This window comes from Puma concolor, chromosome B3, assembly GCF_028749965.1.
Source record: "Puma concolor isolate L17-30 chromosome B3, mPumCon1.1.hap2, whole genome shotgun sequence".
Lineage (NCBI taxonomy): Eukaryota > Metazoa > Chordata > Mammalia > Carnivora > Felidae > Puma > Puma concolor.
Window position 1 is genome coordinate 15,646,734 of NC_141672.1, and position 19,637 is coordinate 15,666,370.

Genomic DNA, 19,637 nt, shown 5'->3' on the forward strand with positions numbered 1-19,637 from the left:
GCCAGATTTCCCCTGAATAATGAATGAGCTGGTGCCGAGCAAGTCAGAAATAGAAATCAATAAAGCTAAACACCAAGAAGAGGCGGTGGAATGATAGAGCATTGAGCCCTTTGGATGCCAAACCCAATAACGCACATCCTTCGTCTCTCACGAGTTAAGGAAAGAAGAAAACTTGTAACTTGGGGAGAGTCCTAAGGGATCAGAACTTGAGGACGTCCCAGGCTCAGCAGGAATGAGGAGGGACGCACGGACAGTCAGTAGAGTAGCAATATGGTGCACAAATCTCCTGGGAGCCGAGCACCAAACATCTTCATAAATCCTGTGTTTGCAGCTGTGAGACCAAAATAGATCCACGCACAGCCTGTTTGTCTTGGTCTCATGGAACGTGGCAAGACCTCGAGGCCCGGGAAGGTAGCCGTGACCCCTGCCCCCGCCCCCCTCAGTGCTGAGCATGCATCCTGCATCTGCTTGTATCTGACTGCTCCCCGCCCCCCCAACTCCCACCCTGGGGCTGGGGGTGCACACAATCCGGCTTTGATCACCGGAGACATAGTCTTACGGATGGATTGATTTTCGTTTGAGGGAAATGGAAACACGTTGTGGGGAAGGTGTTTTTCTGCAAGTTGTTCAATGAGTGACCACGCCATCTTCCCTTTGAAAATGGCAACAGGCATCCTTAAGAGGCAGGGCAGTGTGGGGGTGGGTGGCAGGAAGGATGTGGCTGTACCATGACACTAATTCTGCCTAGCCGACCAGCAGGCAACCAAATTTGGTCCCTTTATTAAGGGCACCTCTGCTCTCTCCCTCTCTCCCTCTCAAAAATAAATAGTAAACATTTAAAGAGTTTAAAAAGTAGGGGGGGTGCCTGGGTGGCTCAGTTGGTTAAGCAGCCAACTTTGGCTCAGGTCACGATCTCATGGTTTGTGGGTTCAAGCCCTGCTTCGGACTCTGTGCTGACAGCTCGGAGCCTGGAACCTGCCTCAGATTCTGTGTCTCCCTCTCTCTCTGCCCCTTCCCTGCTCACGCTCTCTCTCTCCCTCCCTCTCTCTCTCTCTCTCTCTCTCTCAAAAATAAATAATGACGTTAAAATTAAAAAAAAAAAAAAAAAAAAAAAAACACCTCAGATGCGCCCCGTGGGTGAATGTTCAGACAGCACCGCCCCCCCCCCCCCCCCCCCGCCCCTCCAGACTCTGTGAATCTCTGTTGCTCACGAGCAGGGGTCTTGTCCCTTAAGTGCTTTGGGACACTAAAACAACTCAACCAACAAAAAGCATCAGAACCACCTGAGAATGGTTCTAGAAGGGTGGCGGGGGGGCTTAGCCTGCAGAAGGCACTAGTGAATTGTCACTGATGGGTGTCATGCCAAGTGGTGTCTCCTCGGGCAGGGGTGTGGGGCAGCTCACAGTCTGCTGACATCTGAGCCTGGACGCCGGGCCTCATTAGCGGTTGAGTTAGAATCCTGTTTAGAATGTTTTACAGGGTGCTTTGAAAAGAAAACTGGACCAGGAGTGAGGACTTCTGGTTTGATCTTTGCACCACTCCCTAATAGCCTAACCGACACGTGCCGTTTGCGTTCGACTCTCTGGGCGTCAGATCTTCACCCAGATGCGGTGTTGTTGGGTGGGATCATTTGTTAAGGACCTGCCTAGCTCCTGGCATTCTCTGTTGGAATAGACTTTCACCACAGGACTTTTGCACTTAATTTTTCTCATCCCCCAAACCTGGTACTGTGCCTGGCCTCGAGTGAAGCAATGCTTGGTAAATAAATAAGTGAACGAACGAACGAATACAGACCAACAGTGACTCCTCTTAAGCAGCCTGTGTGTGATCCAAATATGGAAAGCTTGGTTCCTGTGGGTTTGACTTGAGTCTACACGGTTGGGAATTTGGGCACCACTTGAAACAACCGCATTTGCAGGAATGAGTCCGGAGAAGGGCCAGCGCGGGCTCGTGGCTGGTGCAGATAAGAAGTGTTGGCACGGCTGAGTTTCCCCAAAAAGGCATCGAACGATGTACCCTGCCCTCATCAGAAGAAGGATCGCTGCAGTCCAGTCACACGCTCCCAGGGTGCCAGGGAGAACTTCGTGGAGCAGACCCTGGCCTCTGGGAACTTAGCCTCTAAGACATTTGCACCGCCACAGATGTTCCGTGTTCGGGAAATCCAAGTGGAGGAATAAAAAAAGCTCTAAATCAATACACGAGTGTCATTAAAGCACTTATCTCTGCTACGGATCCCCGATAAGTGCCTCTAATGCGTTGTCGCGGGGGGGGGGGGGGTGGTGAATGGATCAACAGAAGGTCCGTGTTGGGCTGAGCGGGGAGGGGGTGGTCGGAGAAGGTGGCCTCGAGGGCTCTGGGCCTGAGGAGAAGAGAAGGACATGCAGCTCTTCTGGGGCCACCAGGGAAGGCCTCACGGAGGAAGGGAGTGTTCAGAAGCACAGTTTGTGAGCGACCCCGCCCCACAGAGCACAGACCGATGGCCTAGCGGGCAGAAGTGGCACACAGATGGGTTTTGTTCAGCAGACAGAGTAATTTTGAAAATCTGAAATCATTGCCAACGCTTAAAAATCAGGAAATGTCACATAAATATGTAGATTTCTGGCTTCTCTTGCTAACTGGGAGTGTGGCCGTGTTGGGGCTGCCTTCTGGAGGGGCAGCAGCTGGCTGGGGCAGCAGCTGAATGGCCGCCGTCTGTGCAGGTGCCCCTTACCGCTGCACCCCCACTTGTCTCTTGTCACCGCTATGCCCCCCACTCCACTCGGCCCTTCCGCTTGGAGTCCCCGGCTTGGGAACAAGCTTCCTGGTGCTGTAGGGGAGACCTTCAGGTTTGGGCAAGTGACGCAGCCCCGTGGAAGGTAAAATAGGGTGGTGATGATGGCAGCGGAGACGTACCCAGCCGCTCACTACGTGCAGGACCGTTGTTCCTAGCACCCTGCGTGCTTTAACTCATGCATTCCCCACAAACGCCTGTGAAGGCAGGTGCTGTCACGACCCCTGTTGTACAGATGGGGAAACAGGAGTGCACGTTTCTTTACTGGAAGTAACTGTCCAGCCCTGGGCGTGCAGTTTGTTAATGACAGAGCTGAGATCCCCCCCCCCCGCCCCGCCGCAAGGAGGCTGTCCCCGGGGTCTGCGCTCTTGACCGGTGGTGAAAATTAGCCACCACCGAGTGCCGATGTATACAGGCTAACGCTGGTGCTCAGCGCTGTGTGTGGTTCATTGCCGTGGAATCTCGCGCGGCCACTGGGACCTGCCCCATGTACAGGTGAGGACATGAGGGCTTGGAGAGGATGAGGGATTTTCTCAGGGACACGGCTGGTGTTCTGAATGAGGGCAGCAGAATCGGGAAGTCCTGGAGAATTTTAAGAAGGAAACTGGGGTCTCAAGAAAGGCGGTGATGGCTGGAGAGAGGAGCAGAGAGAGACAGAGAGGAAGGAGGCAGAAGATGTCCTGGAAGAATCTAGGCAAATGCGTCTGTACATTCCTTTCTTTTCGAAACTTGCACTGGGGTTCTCTTGAGTTAACTCGACATATGTTTCTTGGTGCTCTAGCCCAAAAAGAATTAGCTCCCTCTAGCCAAACAAACTTTTACCTTAGGAAATGACTCCGGGAATGAAATAAGATCTGATCTCTTGTGTGCTCACCACTGAGATTTCTGCAACCCAGTCTGTTTCATGGGAAAGAGCCATCTGATCTCCTGCATGGGCAGCATTTCAGGGCAAACAGGAGGGACCGGGCCTAATCGAGTGATGAAAATTTGAACCGAATCTCTGCCTGGAAGCAGTGTAGAGATGCACCGGCCCTGAGCAGCTCTCCTTGGGGAGCTCCTTCGATTCACTCTTCCAGAACCTTCATGCCCTAAAGTGAATGCCAGGTTCCTGCTGGAGGCCCTTATCCACTATGCCCGTGAACCCTTCCATGAATAAGGCAAGAGGACACCTCCAAGCGCACGCTCACTCCATTTTTGGTCCCCCCAGGCCCAGGCAATCTCACAGTATGCCTTGATGAGCACTGACAACCCGGGGTGGCAGGGGACCCATTTATAGCTCAACTGTGGTAGCCACAGGCCGAGCGACGCAAGACAGCGTGCGCTCCCGCCCGGCACGGTCCGCCAAGATCAACACGGAGACAAAACACCAGACGCTCAGTGCCCTTGACAACCCCCTTCCAAGCTCACTCTGACCTTGTGTCCCGTCTCTGTAAAGGGACTGTCCTCTCCAGGTAAATCGGGTGGTTCCCACCATCCCAAACTTACCCACGCTTCACGGCCACACCTTCATTGCTGGGTTTTCCATACCCTTAGTGGAAAACCTCTGTAAGTTTCATATTCTGTTTCCTACTGGGTCTGTTAATGTAAGAGTGTTTTTACTTTTAACAATGCCTACATTTTCACGCAGAATTGAGACTCAGATTGAGTGCGTGACATTCAGCTTGGCTTCCTGAACATCGCACACCTTGGGTGTGGGCCTGTGGCTCACTTTGAGAAGCTCACATAATAAATGTAATCCTAGGTTCTAGAGCCTGGCTTTGGCTTGCAGTTCACCAAGTTATTAGCCAAGTAACCTCTGTCAAGTCACTTAACCTGTTTTCTCATCTGTTAAACTTGTAGAAGAATAACAACTTTGTAGGTTGTAATCGGGATTAAAGGTGGTGATTTCAATGACAAGGTGTGCTAAATGGCTCCCAGCAGACACTAGGTAAATGGTTATGTCTCAAGATGCACTTCTTCCAGAGAACTTTCCCTGGCAGTTGCAACCAAGCCTTACTGTCTACATTTTTACTTAGTCTATTGCAAAGTTACTTTGTTTTTAAAATTTTTTAATGTTTATTTTTTTGAGAGAGAGCAAGAGACAGAGTGCCAGCTGGGGAGGGGCAGATTGAGAGGGAGACACAGCATCCGAAGCAGGCTCCAGGCTCCGAGATGTCAGCACAGGGCCCGACTCGGGGCTCGGACCCACCAACCGTGAGATCATGACCTGAGTCGAAGTCGGACGCTTAACTGACCGAGCCACCCAGGCGCCCCTATCGCAAAGCTACTTTGCATCTTTGAATCGTTGGACTTTAGATTTGTTATGACTTTTGTCCCATTGTTTCTTACATGCTTCAAGGTCAGGGACGTTGATTAGGACTGCTTTGCATTTTTCCAAGCACATCAGTGGTGTTCTGTAAACACATTGTAATATATGTGTGTAGAAATTTTATTGATCCAACGCAGCACAGGTAACTCAAAAATGAGGAAACGTTTCATCAAAGACTTGGCAATTGAGTGGGATCTTGATACAGAAGGACAGTCGAACATCTGAAGTTAGTCCTTGTTAGCTCTGAACACTCAGAGCTACCACTGTAGAGCCTGATTGGCCAACTGAAGTATACCCGCCCCCCCCCGCCCCCCATCAAATATGATACGTAAATGTTGGGTGGAGTTGCTTGTGACTGGTTAGCGTCATTATGAACATTTAAGCGAGCGTGTATTTCAAATTTTCAAGGTTGTTTTGGCACGAATTTCGTTTTTCAGGTCTCACGTTCTCACAGGTCTTGGAAGGCTTGGGGAACAGAAGCACTTGAGTGAGGGACCTGGGGTCAGACTCAGGAAGGGTCACAGGCTGAGGGGTGGTTTTGTGAATGAGGGCATGTCCGCAGCGAGGCCTCTGGGCCGTGCAAGGTGGAGCGGGAAGAGGACGGACTGCAGGCCGGATAAGGAGGACACAGTGAACGGATCATGAGGACACAGGGAGGCACCGGCGGGTCACCAGCGGAACGGGTTTGGCTGGGGTCGACACAAGTCTGGCAGGTCAAATCCGAATCTTTTTATCTTCAGGTAGGTCTCAGTGAAGATCTTGTTTGTTTGTGTTTTTCTAGTCCGTGGGAAGGACCCTGTGTTAGTCTGGGGACGGCAGAGGCATTTTTCTCTGGACCGTGCCGCTCCCCGTGGCCCAGGCAGAGTGACGGATGTGGGTCTGGTTCTTGAGGTGTGAAGCGTGGGCCTTGGTCTGGGAGGTGCCAGGGGCTGCTTCCCACGGTGATGGACACGTGTTTTTGTGGATTCTCTCGAGCTTGTCCCATCGCTGTCACTTGGTGAACTCGAGTTGGAGCTTTTTTATTTAGGGGCACTGAAACTTGAATCTCATGTAAGATGTACGTGTCACCAAGCACGAAACTTTTTTTTTTTTTTTCAGTAATTAAAAAATGTACAAGCCATTGCCGGCATATAGGCCAACTGTGCAAAAACAGACCGATTTGGGGGCGCCTGAGTGGCTCAGTCAGTTAAGCATCCAATTTAGGCTCGGTTCACGATCTCATGGTCCGTGAGTTCAAGCCCTGCGTCGGGCTCTGCGCTGACAGCTCAGAGCCTGGAGCCTGCTTCCTGCTTGCGATTCTGTGTCTCCCTCTCTCTCTCCGCCCCTCCCCTGCTCATGCTCTGTCTCTCCTCTCAAAAAATAAATAAACCTTGGGGGAAAAAAAAGACAGATTTGGCCCATGGGCTGTAGTTTGCAGACTTCTGAGTTGGTCTGTCCCTTCTCGGAGGCCAGAGGATTTCATCCAGGTTCCCGTGGCAGCCCCCGTGTCTCGTATGGCCTCGCACCGCCGTTGGATTTGTGTCTGTCTCTCCCTCACGTCTGCCGAGCAGGGACTGAGACTTCCACCTACCGCCACAGTCCCTGGTGGGTAGTTAGTGCCTGCTGAGCGCGTACAAGTGAGTGGTGTGGCAGTTATGCCACCTCAGACGGCGGCGTCTACAGGAAGCATCGGCAAGTTATTGGTGCGTCGCTGGTACACAGCACCTGTTTGGATGGACCCGTGGTGGAGGGTAGTTAGTGTGGCCACGTCTGTGCTGCTGAGTCGTCCTCCCAGCGCCTCAAAGGCTGTGATGCTTGTAAATAAATTCTTACCTGGCAGCCACTCTTTCAGGAGTTCCTCAGCTGTGACTGTAAGTACTGTCAGATGGAAGGGGAAAGGGCTCGGCAGAGGAGGGTGGAGAAGAGCTGGGGAGGACAGCGGCAGGGCCTTGGCGGCTCGAGGCGTCCTATAAATATCCCCCGTGGGTCCGCGGGAATCTTTAGACACCTTCCTCTCCTGGGCAGGCCTTGGAGAGTACAGCCCGTCCGTGGAGTCCAGACTCTCTCGAGGCTCGTTTGAATGAGCCCCTGAAATATTTATTTTTATCCCTTGTTTGTGACTTTAAGGCAAGAGCTTTGTAACTTCACCTGCGGGGTGACGGTCGGTATTCAAGGACCGTGGTGTTTGCAGTGGCTTCGGCTCTCCTGCGAGAGCGATCCGGGGCCCTTCGGGAAGGTGCACAGAGCGATACAGGGGGCGGGTCGAATGCCAGGATGCACAAAGAAGAAATTACGACCGTTTGCTTGTGTATTATTTTCTCAATTTGAAGCCCTTGAATTCCAGAGCTCTTAAATCAAGAGGTGGAAATTCCTGGCGTTTTAAGGGAGACCACTTGAATAAGCTGTTAAACCATTAGAATGGCTTTTTAAAAAATTCACCCGTTTCCTGGATCATTTGCTCTTGAGATTTCCTTAATTGAAGTTTTTGCCTTTTCATTTGACTTCAAATCAAAATGATTTCTACAGTTAAGGAAGTTTTAATTTTATTCCTGTGGGTAGAGTAGATTTCCTACTTCAGTCTGTTCCTCAACAGGTGAAAGCAGGCAGTTTTCCACAAGCCTCCCTTAGCACTCAAGGCGCATCAGCCAGCGGGGTGTGTGGGGTCGGGTAGGTGGAGTTCTGGGCCCTTCCTTCTTGTAGCGTGTCTCGTGGGGCAGCCTTTCCCTGCTCATCTCCTCAGGAGTTTGTTTATTTTTTTTTTTTAATGTTTTATTATCTATTTTAGAAAGAGAGAGAGAGAGAGAGAGAGAGTGTGAACAGGGGAGGGGCAGAGAGAGGAGACACAGAATCCAAAGCAGGCTCCAGGCTCTGAGCTGTCAGCGTAGAGCCGGACATGGGGCTCGAACTCACGAACTACTTGATTTTGACCTGAGCCGAAGTCGAATGCTCACCTGACTGAGCCACCCAGGCGCCCCAGGAGTTGGTTTATTTGACGCTCCGCTGTTTTGCAGCTGTGAAGAAAAATGGGAGTTTTGAAGCATTCTATTATGTCTCTTTCATGTGGAAATGTCTCCTTTCACACTGAAGTGCTTTTCCAAATGAGGGCCCTGGTGGATGGAACACCGGTCTCCTTTACGTTATTTTGCAAGTGATTTGTAACCCCAAGGCTTAGGGGTTCCAAATGGCGGTGGGCTGGGGAATGTGTACAGCCAGGAACACCCAGTTAAAAGAGAAGATAGATGCAAAAAAACCAAGCTCCTGTTTCTCTCCATCTTTTAGTCCTTCCGGTGCCTTTTTGAAGCACCGAAAGGCCAAGAAATTTTGAAATGAGAAACCTACCGCGAATGTTGTTGTTCACTTTCAAACAAAGAAAACATTTCTTGCCCCTGGATATCTGTGCCCAGAAACACTTTCTTGGTATTTCAGGTTTCAGGGTGGAAAAGGGTGGTCAGCTCTTGGGTCAGCAGATCGGTGCGACCTTCATAATGATGGAAAGCAGACAGAACACTGTCCGTGCCCACCTGTGTATCTTTCGCATATGCTTCCAAAAAATAGGATGTGTTCATCATACCTGATTTTCCCAAACCCTTTGCCTTTGTTAGTGTTTTAGTATTCCTTTACTGTGTGAAAAGCTTAGAAAGTCCAAAACTTAGGTTACCCATCTCTGCTACTGATTTGGGACTTAAAGCTTTGGTTTGCTTTCGTGTAAAAATCATCGTAGCGGTGTCTACTGCGTATTTCACAGCCCTCCAATCACCCGACGGTATATGTCTTTGTTATTTCCTATCTTCTTATCACACCCCAAGAATATCAGCTGCCGAAAGTGGAGACTTTTCTTTTTCCATTCATTGTTAGTATGCCTGGCATTTAGAACAATACCTGGCGTGTAGTAGGTGCTTCGTTAATGTGAGTTGAAGGGAAGGAATACAGAGGGTGCTAAATGAAGCAAAGAAGTCGTCCGTAGTTATTCGGAAGGGTTTAACGTTTGACCATGCATGCTGAAAGCCCTCCCTGGAAACTGTTCTGGTACATTTTTGTATGTGTACGAAGGATAACAGGTTTCACAGACCCTCATCTTGACTTCTGTGTGTGTGTCTCCCTTCTCTCTAATCTTAAGAAGAAAGCGAAGTCTGGAAAATCTTCATTCTTGTAGGTCTAAGAAGACAAGGTAAGTGTTTTTCTTTACGGTGTCCTTTGAAGTAAAATTCTTATACAGGTCTTATCCTGAAGGGCAAATTTCTTTTTGTATATATATATCAGCTTACATATTAGCGCATGCCCAGAGCCTATGGGAAATCAGACAGCAGGCCTGGAAAAAGTCTAATAGCTTTGCCTTTTCATACCCTTCACACTTTGGAAGGTTTTCGTGACGGTTGGTAGGTGAACTCTGAACATATTTGGCCATAGGCAGATTCCTGTGTCTCTTTGCGTACCGAAGATACAATAGAAGGACCTACAGATGACATTTGCCGGTATGTGTTAGAAAAGGGAAAATATTTGAGCATTCCTGGATTATTTGGGGAACTCGCCTTGGGTTGCATTTATATTGTAATGTCAAGTTTAAGGTCAGGCAAGGACACTAGCAGTGTCATATGTTAATGCCTAAGAAAACATTTTGTCTTTTGCAGAGACTTGATTTCATTTCGCTTGGTTTCTCAAGGTGATTTTGCCCCAATTCTGGATAAAACATTTTAAGATACCTAGTGTTAAGATTCACTGTATGTCTCTACCAGTTGACTAGGAGTTGGGTTTTGTGGGATGGGTAGTTGTAACTCTTTCTTCTGAGCCTCTCTGTTACATCAGCACAGAGATTTTCTTGTGTAGCCAGGGCTGAATATAGCTTTTTATTGTTTCCATTCTCCTGCGAGATCGAGCTTAGGGGAGCCCTTATGTGAACTGATGCATCCCGGAGAGAGTGCTCACGTGGTTCCGTTGGCGGATGCGATGCAGGCTCGGCTATGTTTAGATCCTTCCCTCACTGTTGCCAGGTGGCCATTCGTGGCCCTCCCTCACCTCCATGGGTCATGGAAAATGGCAAAAATAGGGCTGTTGAGGTAATTCTTTGAAGCATTATTATTGTGGTTGACATTGATCATTTGCTACTTCCATTGTATTTCCTGATGTCAGATTTTCTGTATTTACCTGTAGAAGAAGGAAAACAAACCCTCTCAGAAAAGAAAAGGGCAGCGTGATTATGTGTTCCCGAAGTCATAATGCGGCCTCATCATCTCTGCTTGCAGCCATCTTCTAGCACAACAAGGCCGGTGCAGAGAGGTTACGAAAGAGCGCGCACGGGTTGTCTAAAGTCTATCTAGGTTAAAAAATGTTGCTATCCTCCGAGCCCTCCTTAAAAGAGGCTATTTATAATACGGTGCGGGTATTTGTGCTGCTTGCATTGTGTGCCTCCTGAATGAAGAATCAGCGCTTTAAAAAGAACATTAAAAATAAAACCCATGTCGTAGAAATCTGACTTAGACAGCCCAGACAGATTGCAGGCATTCATTGGAAATGGCCACTCGTTTCCCAAGGTTTGCTCAGTTGCTTCGTCTTGGTCATGAGCTATTTTGACCTGGCGTCTGAGCTTTGCTTTTTTTTCTTTCTTTTTTTTTTTTCTTTTTAAATGTTCTCGCTATGAAAGTGCACACACACCACCCGGCAGTCACTTGGCAGGCTCTTCGGGGATACGAGCCCCCAGAGTCCTAAGAGAAGAGCATTTGGCTCCTCCCCTGCATTGACCTCACCCCGCCTGCGGCCCCACCAGGGAATGTTCCGGCTTCCTGCTTGGGCCACTTCACTTCTCCCTCCCACCAGGGGGCGAGACTGGTTGAAGCAACTCTTACGTCAAGAAAGCGTAAATTATACCTCAATAAAGCTGTTTCAGAAAAAACAAACAAGCACCCTGATTAATGGACTCTGCCCCCATTGTGTGAATACTTGAAGTGCTCTTTAAAAATAGCTCCTTTGCTAGAAGTGTTTTGGTTCAGGGTATGTATTCTCGGACTGGTTTTATTCTTTTTTATGCATTGCACTGATAGGAAAAGGTACAACTCTTAAAATAACACAGACAGTATCTAGACGGGATACATTCCCCTCTCCCCTTGCATCGATTTCCCGACTTTCTCCTTAGCTTTTTCCTGGTGCTTAAACATCGGTTCTCGGGCATTCTCCCAGTGTAATTGTTGATTAAGTGCTGCACATCCTGCGATGATTATGAGAAGATTACTGTATTCAGCTTTTAATCTTGTGAGTGTCAAATATTTTACTTGAATGGTATCTTTATCATTATTATTATTATTATTATTCACAGCTCTTTCTGTTTGAGTAATGCAATCAGGCAAAATAAAGGTAATGCCACAAATTCGGCACTTTTGAAATAAGTTTTGGTCTCAAAATGGAAAGTGCCATCTGCAGGCCATTCTCAAATGCTGATCTGGGCTCTATAAAGTTGGGATGAGGAATATTTTAGACGTCGCTTGGGTGCAAGTAACAGAAAGCAAGGACTTCGGGAAGAGCTCAAGAGGGAGAGAAGTCTGTTGGAGGCAGAACAGGGGCTCTCTGAGGACCCCGTGGCCAGGCATGTTTCTGGGAGCCAGCAGAACTGGGAACCGGAAGTATGCCACTATCTTGGGCAGCATTTGGCCCTTTTCTCTGCTCCTTTTATTTGGTCACATCTCAGGGTCCTCTCTGAGGAGAAGAGCATGGCATTCTGAAGAAAACAATTGACAGTCAACTGCGTGTTGCTTAGGTGAATGAAACGGATCAGCAGTATGAACGAATAACTCTAGTTACTGTATTCACAGAACCAGCAGACTGTCTGGTTCTTTCCTCAGGTACTGACGTCTCTACTTTATAGATGAGGAAGCCGAGGTTAGAAGGCAAAGTGCATCACCTGTTGTCATGCAGCCAGAAAGGAAGAAGCCAGGTCACTTGTTCCTGTGGACTTGGTTGTAGGCTTGGTTTGCATTTCTTTTTCTTTTTCCTTTTTTTTAAATTTTTATTTATTTTTGAGAGAGAGAGAGACAGCATGCAAGCAGGGGAGGGGCAGAGAAAGAGGGAGACACAAAATCCAAAGCAGGCTCCAGGCTCCAGGCTCTGAGCTGTCAGCAAGGAGCCTGATGCGGGGCTCGAACCCACAAACCGTGAGATCGTGGCCTGAGCTGAAGTCGGACGCTTAACCGACTGAGCCACCCAGGCGCCCCTGAGTTTGTATTTCTATGAGCTCACAGTGGCTGCTTCGAGAGCAGTAGGTGGTTCTCAGGAAGTGGCTAGGTAGATGGCGGCCTGGAGTGGAGTTTCCTGGGAATAACCTGCATACGGAGTGATATTTGTGCATGCGGTGAGGACTTTATAACCTTGACATGGACTTGCTATACAGAAACATAGACTCCATCTAAACATTTTGGTTGGACCTCAAGCCATAGGGCATCGAGGACTTCTTCAGTCGTCTTACTGTAGGCAGAGACTGTCACAGGGCAAGTTCTGTTTGGCCGAGCCACATGTCATCTCCTACTTGTCACTCAAAAGATGCCAAGGCCTGTGATCTGGGGGATGACACTGATTGGAAAATTGAAGCTTATCAGAGTCAGTGCTAACTAACACGATGACGGAGCCAGGGCAATAGGTACGATTTCTCCAGGAGTGGCTATTGGTGGCAAGTATCGAGTGAGGCACAGAAAATCAAAGTTATCTGTACAGATGCTGTTGCATTGGAGAGAGGGCAGGGCTTAAGAGTCAGGATCCTTGGAGCCAGACCCACCGACCATCTGCAGGAACCCAGGCAAGTGCCTGCTCGGTGCACCGCTCAGGCTCCTTCTTCCTTTTCTTTTTATTAGTATGTTGTTTCAAAAAATCGGGGCGCCTGGGTGACTCAGTTGAGCACTGACTTCGGCTCAGGTCACGATCTCACGGTTCATGAGTTTGAGCCTTGCATTGGGCTCTGTGCTGACAGGTCAGAGCCTGGAGCCTGCCTCGGATTCTGTGTCTCCCTCTCTCTCTCCCCCTCCCCGCTCATGTTCCATCTCTCTCTCTCTCTCTCTCTCTCCCAAAAATAAAATAAACATTAATTTTTTTTTTAACTTTAAAAGTACATAGAGATATATAGTAGTCCCCCTTATTTGCAGAGGATATGTTCCAAAGACCCCCAGTGGATGCCTAAAACTACAGACAGCAGGCACCACACCCCTTATATACTGTGTGTTTCCTATACGTACATACCTATGATAAAGTTTAATTCATAAATTAGGCACGGTAAGATTAACAACAACAATACGAAAATAGAACAATTATAACAATATGCTGTCATAAAAGTTATGTGAGTGTGTTCTCCCTCTCTGGAAATATCTTAGTGCACTCACACTTCTTGAAGTGAGGTGAGTTGATAAAATGATCACATGATAAGATGAAGTGAGGGCGTGGCGCTAGGCTACTCTTGACCCTCTGATGATACGGCAGAAGAAAGATCGTCTGCTTTTGGGACCGCGGCAGACTTGCGGGCAACTAAAACGGTGGAGAAATCCGAGGGGCGCGGCTACTCGGGTGAAACGTGAGTCATCTTCCTGTCAAAGAAATACAGCTCCCCAGCACCCCCTTCTCAAAGGTAACCAGCGTGGCCGGTGTCGTGTGTGTCGTTGGATGACCGATGCCTTTACACACCGGCGTCCGTGTGCGTATCTATGCAGATGGGCACGTGCCATCGGCGTCACTCTGATCATCAGGGTTGTTCTGTATCAGTGCATAGAGAGCTGTCTTCTTTATGGACTCCAGAGTCTTTCACTATTTGGACACACCCCGGGATTAAAGCACCCCCGGGTAGTCCACATTCTGCAGTGTTGCAAAGTGACCGTGTGTCGCTGTTTGTCTCCTTACCTGAGTGAGGTTGGAGGCCATTTGTATTTGATTTGTATTTTTCTGTATCTCTCCTGTCTCCTGCTTGTGCCCTCTGCTCTTTTCTTTTTTTCTTTTTCCCTGTTGAGTTTTTTTCTTACCGCCTTTTCCAAAGAGACAATGATCCAGGTGCCCGTCAGGTCTGTGAATACGAATGTTTTCGTTTGGAGCGGGATGAATGTTTGCCAGGAAATTGGGGTACCCAGGAAGAGGCCTGGCACTGGCTGTGGAGGCCAGCTTGGTTTACCTGGTGCCTCTTTCCTCCCCAGTGAGGGTTACGGTTAGGGTTAGGGTCATGTCGAGTTCCTCAGCAAGCCTCATACTTGGCCTTTACTTAGTAAAGGGGGATGTCTGCACCACACAGAGGAGCTTGACCAGTTTTCGCTGGATGAACAGAAGAGACAGTGGAGCATCATGGGACGGGATTATTTTGGAGGTCAGCTCGTCCTTAGACATTGCCCTGGGTGCCAGTCCTCTTGGCTCCAGAATTCATGAGCCATGTGAACCTCTTTGGACCTCAGTTTCCTCATCTGTAAAATGAGAATAGTAATACCGATGTTGAAGGCTGGCGAGCAAGAGAAATAAAGAAATAACCTAGTTCAAGTACCCAGTACATGACACGTTTTCCGGTATTGGTACCATTGTTGTGATCAGCGTTCTTATCATCACCGTAAATGAAATGAATGACACTGGGGGCGTGGGGAAGCCTGAAGCATTGGCTCGTGAGGCGGCCGTGTTATATTGGACTTGGACTCCACGAACCAGTTCCAGAGGATGCAGTGTGGTCTCCAGATTGTCTGCATCTTTGCAGGAAGCACTTCTTTGTACGTACGTCGATTTCATGTGTGACCCTAGCATTCTCCCCGCAGGTCTTGTGCCCCAGTTGCCAGTCAGAGTACATAACGCCCATCCAGTTTTCTGGCCTTGAGAAAGGAGGGTGGCTTGAAAGTATTCTCCTTGAATTCTAAGTGGGAAAGATGTAAAACTCTCCTCCCCATCCTCCCTCCGCCCCTAAGAAGTCCGAGGGAGGGAAAAAAAAATAGATCTTTCTCTCTGCATCCCTTGAACCCAATTTACGAAATTAACAAAGGAAGATGGATGGACTGAAATAAGACTCCCAGAGAAGAGATGGGAGCCTCCTAATTGATTCCCACAAAGCTGCTGGTTGTTTACAACTAGGAAAATTGCCTGCTTGGAGATACCAATTCAGCTTTCTGGTTCCACTGGCTCGACAGGAAACATGCACTGTGCCTGGCTTGGAAAAGCTCTCGGAAATCAGAGGTGAGTTACGTCTGAGTGTTTACCACCACGTCATTCATAGATTTCTGCCTCTTCCCCCAGTTGATCATTCGCAGTATCTCTTTTAGTCTATACTTGTTCATTTTAAATTTTCGTGTTTGCTATAGCTAGGTGTATGTTAATTACTGACACTCCGTAATTATGTTGTCTATTTGTCATTCTTGTGGCTACAAGGGTAGCAAGCTAGAATTCTTCCAATAGCAAGAATTTTAATTTATAACCCTCCCTCCCAAAACCATTTAGAAATTGATACATTTAGCTCACACGTTAGATGTAGTTGAGTAAACGCCCTGTTACTGATATGCGTGATCAGCGTTTAAGCGCAGAAAAGCCCCAGTACTCTACCTTCAAAGACCCAGTATTTTGGTTTATTCACTCAATCCACAATCACTTATAGAGCATCCCCTGTGACCTAGGTGCTTGGGATATATCTCTGAATAAAACAAACAAAAGTAAAATATCCTGCGCTTCTGTGTATAACTGAGGGAACTGCCCAGCTGACCACTACAGCTGCTGTGGCTGGTGGTGATGAGCATGTGTCCCCTAGCCTGCTGTACACTTGACCTTTCCCAGCATTGCAATAATGGGGAATATGGTAAGAAGTTAGAAGCCAGTGGCAATCAAAGTTATTATTTCACATTCAAGTCCCCCTATATGATATTGGCAGCTGAGACATACTTGGAAAACATAATAATTTAAAGATTATCAGATTAGTTCCAGACATCCCCAGGGTCTGTGTGCAAATTAAATTAGAGATATATCAAATTGATCCAATCAAGAAACAGGGCTGGGATTAAGGGACATGTTCTTGCTGTAGGGACCAGGTAAACAGACTGGTGATACTGCCTGAAGCCACATTCCTCAAAGGGAGGTTCCAGCATCCTACCTTGACATTAACCCCTGGGAATGGCTGCCAACATTGGGTTCCATTCTGGTGCTATGAAAGTGGAAGGGGAAGGGGAGGGATTTACTTGGAGAGGGTCTACAGAACAGAGCTGAAGACTAAAGGTTCATCAGAACTGGAGTCAGAGAGAATCCTACTGCTGGATAATGCTAAAGGGCAACTCCTTGGAGAGGAAAGAATTTGGGGGAAGGTAGGCAGTTGGAAATGCTCCAAGAAGGTGCATGATTGAGTTCCCCGTGTTCAGCAATTTTTACTAGTGCTGGTGATGTGCTAGAGTGAAACCAATATGGAGGCCCTGCTCATGTGGAACTTACATGTCAGTAGGGGAAGCAAGGTAGACCAACAAGGACAGATGGATGGACAGCCAGCCAGATGTGATGTGATGTAAAGTAATGTCCTGCAATTTGGAGTTACACAGAATTATAAAGCAGGGGAATAGAGCCATTAAGGGTCTTGCTTTACTAATTATTTCTAGTGTTTTGCCAGTTCTTTTTTTTTTTTTTACGTTTTTTTTTTTTGTGAGAGAGAGAGAGCGCGCACGCGAGAGCTTATGTGCACAAGTAGGGAAGAGGCAGAGAGAGAAGGAGAGAGAGAATCCCAAGCAGGTGCCGCACCGTCAGCACAGAACCTGATGTGGGGCTCGATCTCACAAACTGTGAGATCATGACCTGAGCTCAAATCAAGAGTCAGACTCTCAACTCAATGAGCCACCCAGGCGCCCCACCAGTTCCTAATATGAGAAGAAAATACTGCTTGGAGGAGGGGTCAGTTTTTGGTTCTTGTTTGTTTGTTGAAGAGTGTTCCCGAAGCAATACAGAGCTTTTATTGTGTCTTTAAAACGTTACAAAGAGGTCTGAACAATCATCTGGCATCTTGTTCTTTCTTTAGCTCTACAACTTAGACCTTATTCATTAACCTGCTGAATGGTTCACTTTTCAGAGACTTAGATATCATCTCCAAATTTTCTAAAAACCTTGTTTTAACTGGTATGGCTCGCTGCTAAATCCAAGCAGCTGAATTTCATGCAAGTTCAATGTCATTTCTTTCAAGAACTAACTCATCTCTCCAGGCTTGAGGTACTGAACACACAACACCTGGCCTCATCCAAACCCTAGGCATCCATTTTTTTGCCCAGGCAATTTTGGATTTCAACAAGAGACCCATTCTCCTGAATGACGACCTTGATGGGGACAGGAACATACCGAGAGGTCCTCTTGTGACAGAAGCACAGTGTAATGCCCTTGATCATGTTCTGTAGGTGACAGAGATGGTGCAAACAGTAGCCAGTTTCTTTCCATTTCTCCACCATTTGTCAACCAGGAGCCTCTTCTTTTTCTTTACAAGGAGACTGAGTTCTACACTGATGTGATTGAAGTCTCTCAGCAGGGTTCCTCCGGGGGCCTTCCAAATAATTGTGTGTCGCTTCGGAGTGATGTCAACATCTTCTGGAATGTCAACAGTCTGATTGCTGACAACGATGCCACAAAGAGCAGTTTTTGTTTTTTAATTAACCTTTTGAGATAATTGTAGATTAACATGCAGCTGTAAGAAATAATACAAAGAGATCCTCTTGTACTTTTACTCAGTTTCTCCCAATGGTAACATCTTGCAAAACTAAAGTGCTGTGTATGTATAATCTCCTCCGTATCTCCAAAAAAAAAAAAAAAAAAAAAAAGTCTTACTGGGATTTGGATAGGAATTGCATTCAGCTTGTGCATTAATTTGGGGACAAATGATATATTTACTATATTGAGTCTTCTAATCCATGAACATGATATGCCTCTCCATTTATTTAGATCTCCTTTTCTTTCTTTCAGTAGGTATAGTTTTCAGCATACAAGTCCCTATACATGTATTTCATTTTTCTTGAGCAATTGTAAATGGCTTAAAAAAATTGTTTTTTTTTTGGTGTCTGCTCATTCATTACTAGCATCTAGGAAGACAGTCGATTTTGTATGTTTGCCTGGTATCCTGAGACCTCACTGAATGCACTTACTAGTTCTAGGAGGGCTTTTTTTTGTTTGTTTTGGTTTTGGTTTTGGTTTGGTTTGTTTTTTTTTTTGGTAGCTTCCGTGGGATTTTCTATGGAGACAGTCTGCAAATAGGGCCGGTTTTTCTTTCTTCCCTTTTAATCCGTATGCCTTTTCATTTTCTTGCCTTATGACACCAGCTAGAACTTGCGGTACTGTGTTAAGTAAGAGTGGTGAGAGCAGACATCCTCGAATTGTTCCCAGTCCTAGAGAGACAGCATTCTGCCTTTCTCCATTAAGCATAATGTTAGCCATAGGGTTTCTTGTAGATGTTGTTTAGTAAGTTGAGTAAGTCCCCTTCTCTTCCTAGTTTGGTGAGCATTTTTATCATGATTAGATGTTGAATTTTTCATATGCTTTTTCTACCTCAATTGATCTGATCATGTAGTTTCTCTAATGTCGCCTGTTCACATGGTGGATTATACTGATTTTCAAATATTGAGCCAGCCTTGCATCCCTGGTATAAACCCCACTTAGTCATGGTATATAATTCCATTTATATATTCCTGATTTATATTCGCTGATATTTGGTTAAGGGTTTTTAGGCCTATATTCATAAGGCTTTCGGTCTGTAGTTTTCTCTTCCTGTACTGCCCTTAGCGCATCTGCTTTCTTCTCTCCGCCTTTCAGAATCCTCTTATGTTTGACTTCTATTTAATGCCAAAATGTTTTTAGCTGTATCAGTGGGAAGAAGAGGGAAAAGTGCATCTATTTCATTTTCCTGGAAGTTGGCGTCCGTTCAGATGGTCGGTTACTAGGTATGCCGTTGAGCAGATGTATAATCTGCTACCAGAAGAAAAGAAAATCCTGAATTCAGATCCTGATGAATAGAAAATTCTACCAGATTACCATGGTTTGACCTGCTTGACTCTGAAAGAAGCTGAATAAAGAGATTTGGGCTGAGCCCAAAGGTAGAACCACATCAGCTGCTCACCGTCACTTCCTGAGCTTCCCAGCCAGCGGAAGACTCTGTTAGGGTCACCAGAGCATTAGGGACATTGGGTGTTAGACCAGTACACCCAGATAGAGGCCTTTTGATGAACTCCAGTCGGCTGCTGTGCCCCCAGAATTCATCTAAATGGTATCACCCAAAAGCTGCTGGTAATACCAGGCATTCACACAAAGGTGCCATAGGCACTGCTGTGTGCTGGGCGGTGCCTGCCAGGGTTATTTGCCAAATGGTGATGGCAGAAGGGGCCTGGAACTGAGGCTGGGGGGGGGGGGGGGGGGGGCGGAATTTGTCTTCCGTTGTAGACAGAGTGACGACTGGTAGAGGACACGGGTTCTCAGTGTCAATGAGAATTTCTTTCTGGCCTCAAAGAGCTGAGAAATGCTGGGGTGTACCGGCTGGAATAGCCCTAGGTCAGCTCCAGGAGTCGGGGTGTGCAGTGCCTGGCAGTCAAAAGTTATAATTTTTTAGAAGGTAGAACTCTGTAAAGGGTTGGAACGCAGGCCTCCCCAGTG

The 19,637-nt window shown here is 47.3% G+C and overlaps 1 protein-coding gene across 3 annotated transcripts in view; it reads left to right on the forward strand.

The window, feature by feature from the left end:
* The window catches only part of FOXN3 (forkhead box N3), a 301,023-nt gene that overhangs the window by 203,759 nt on the left and 77,627 nt on the right, over nt 1–19,637 (forward strand). The window lies entirely within an intron of this gene.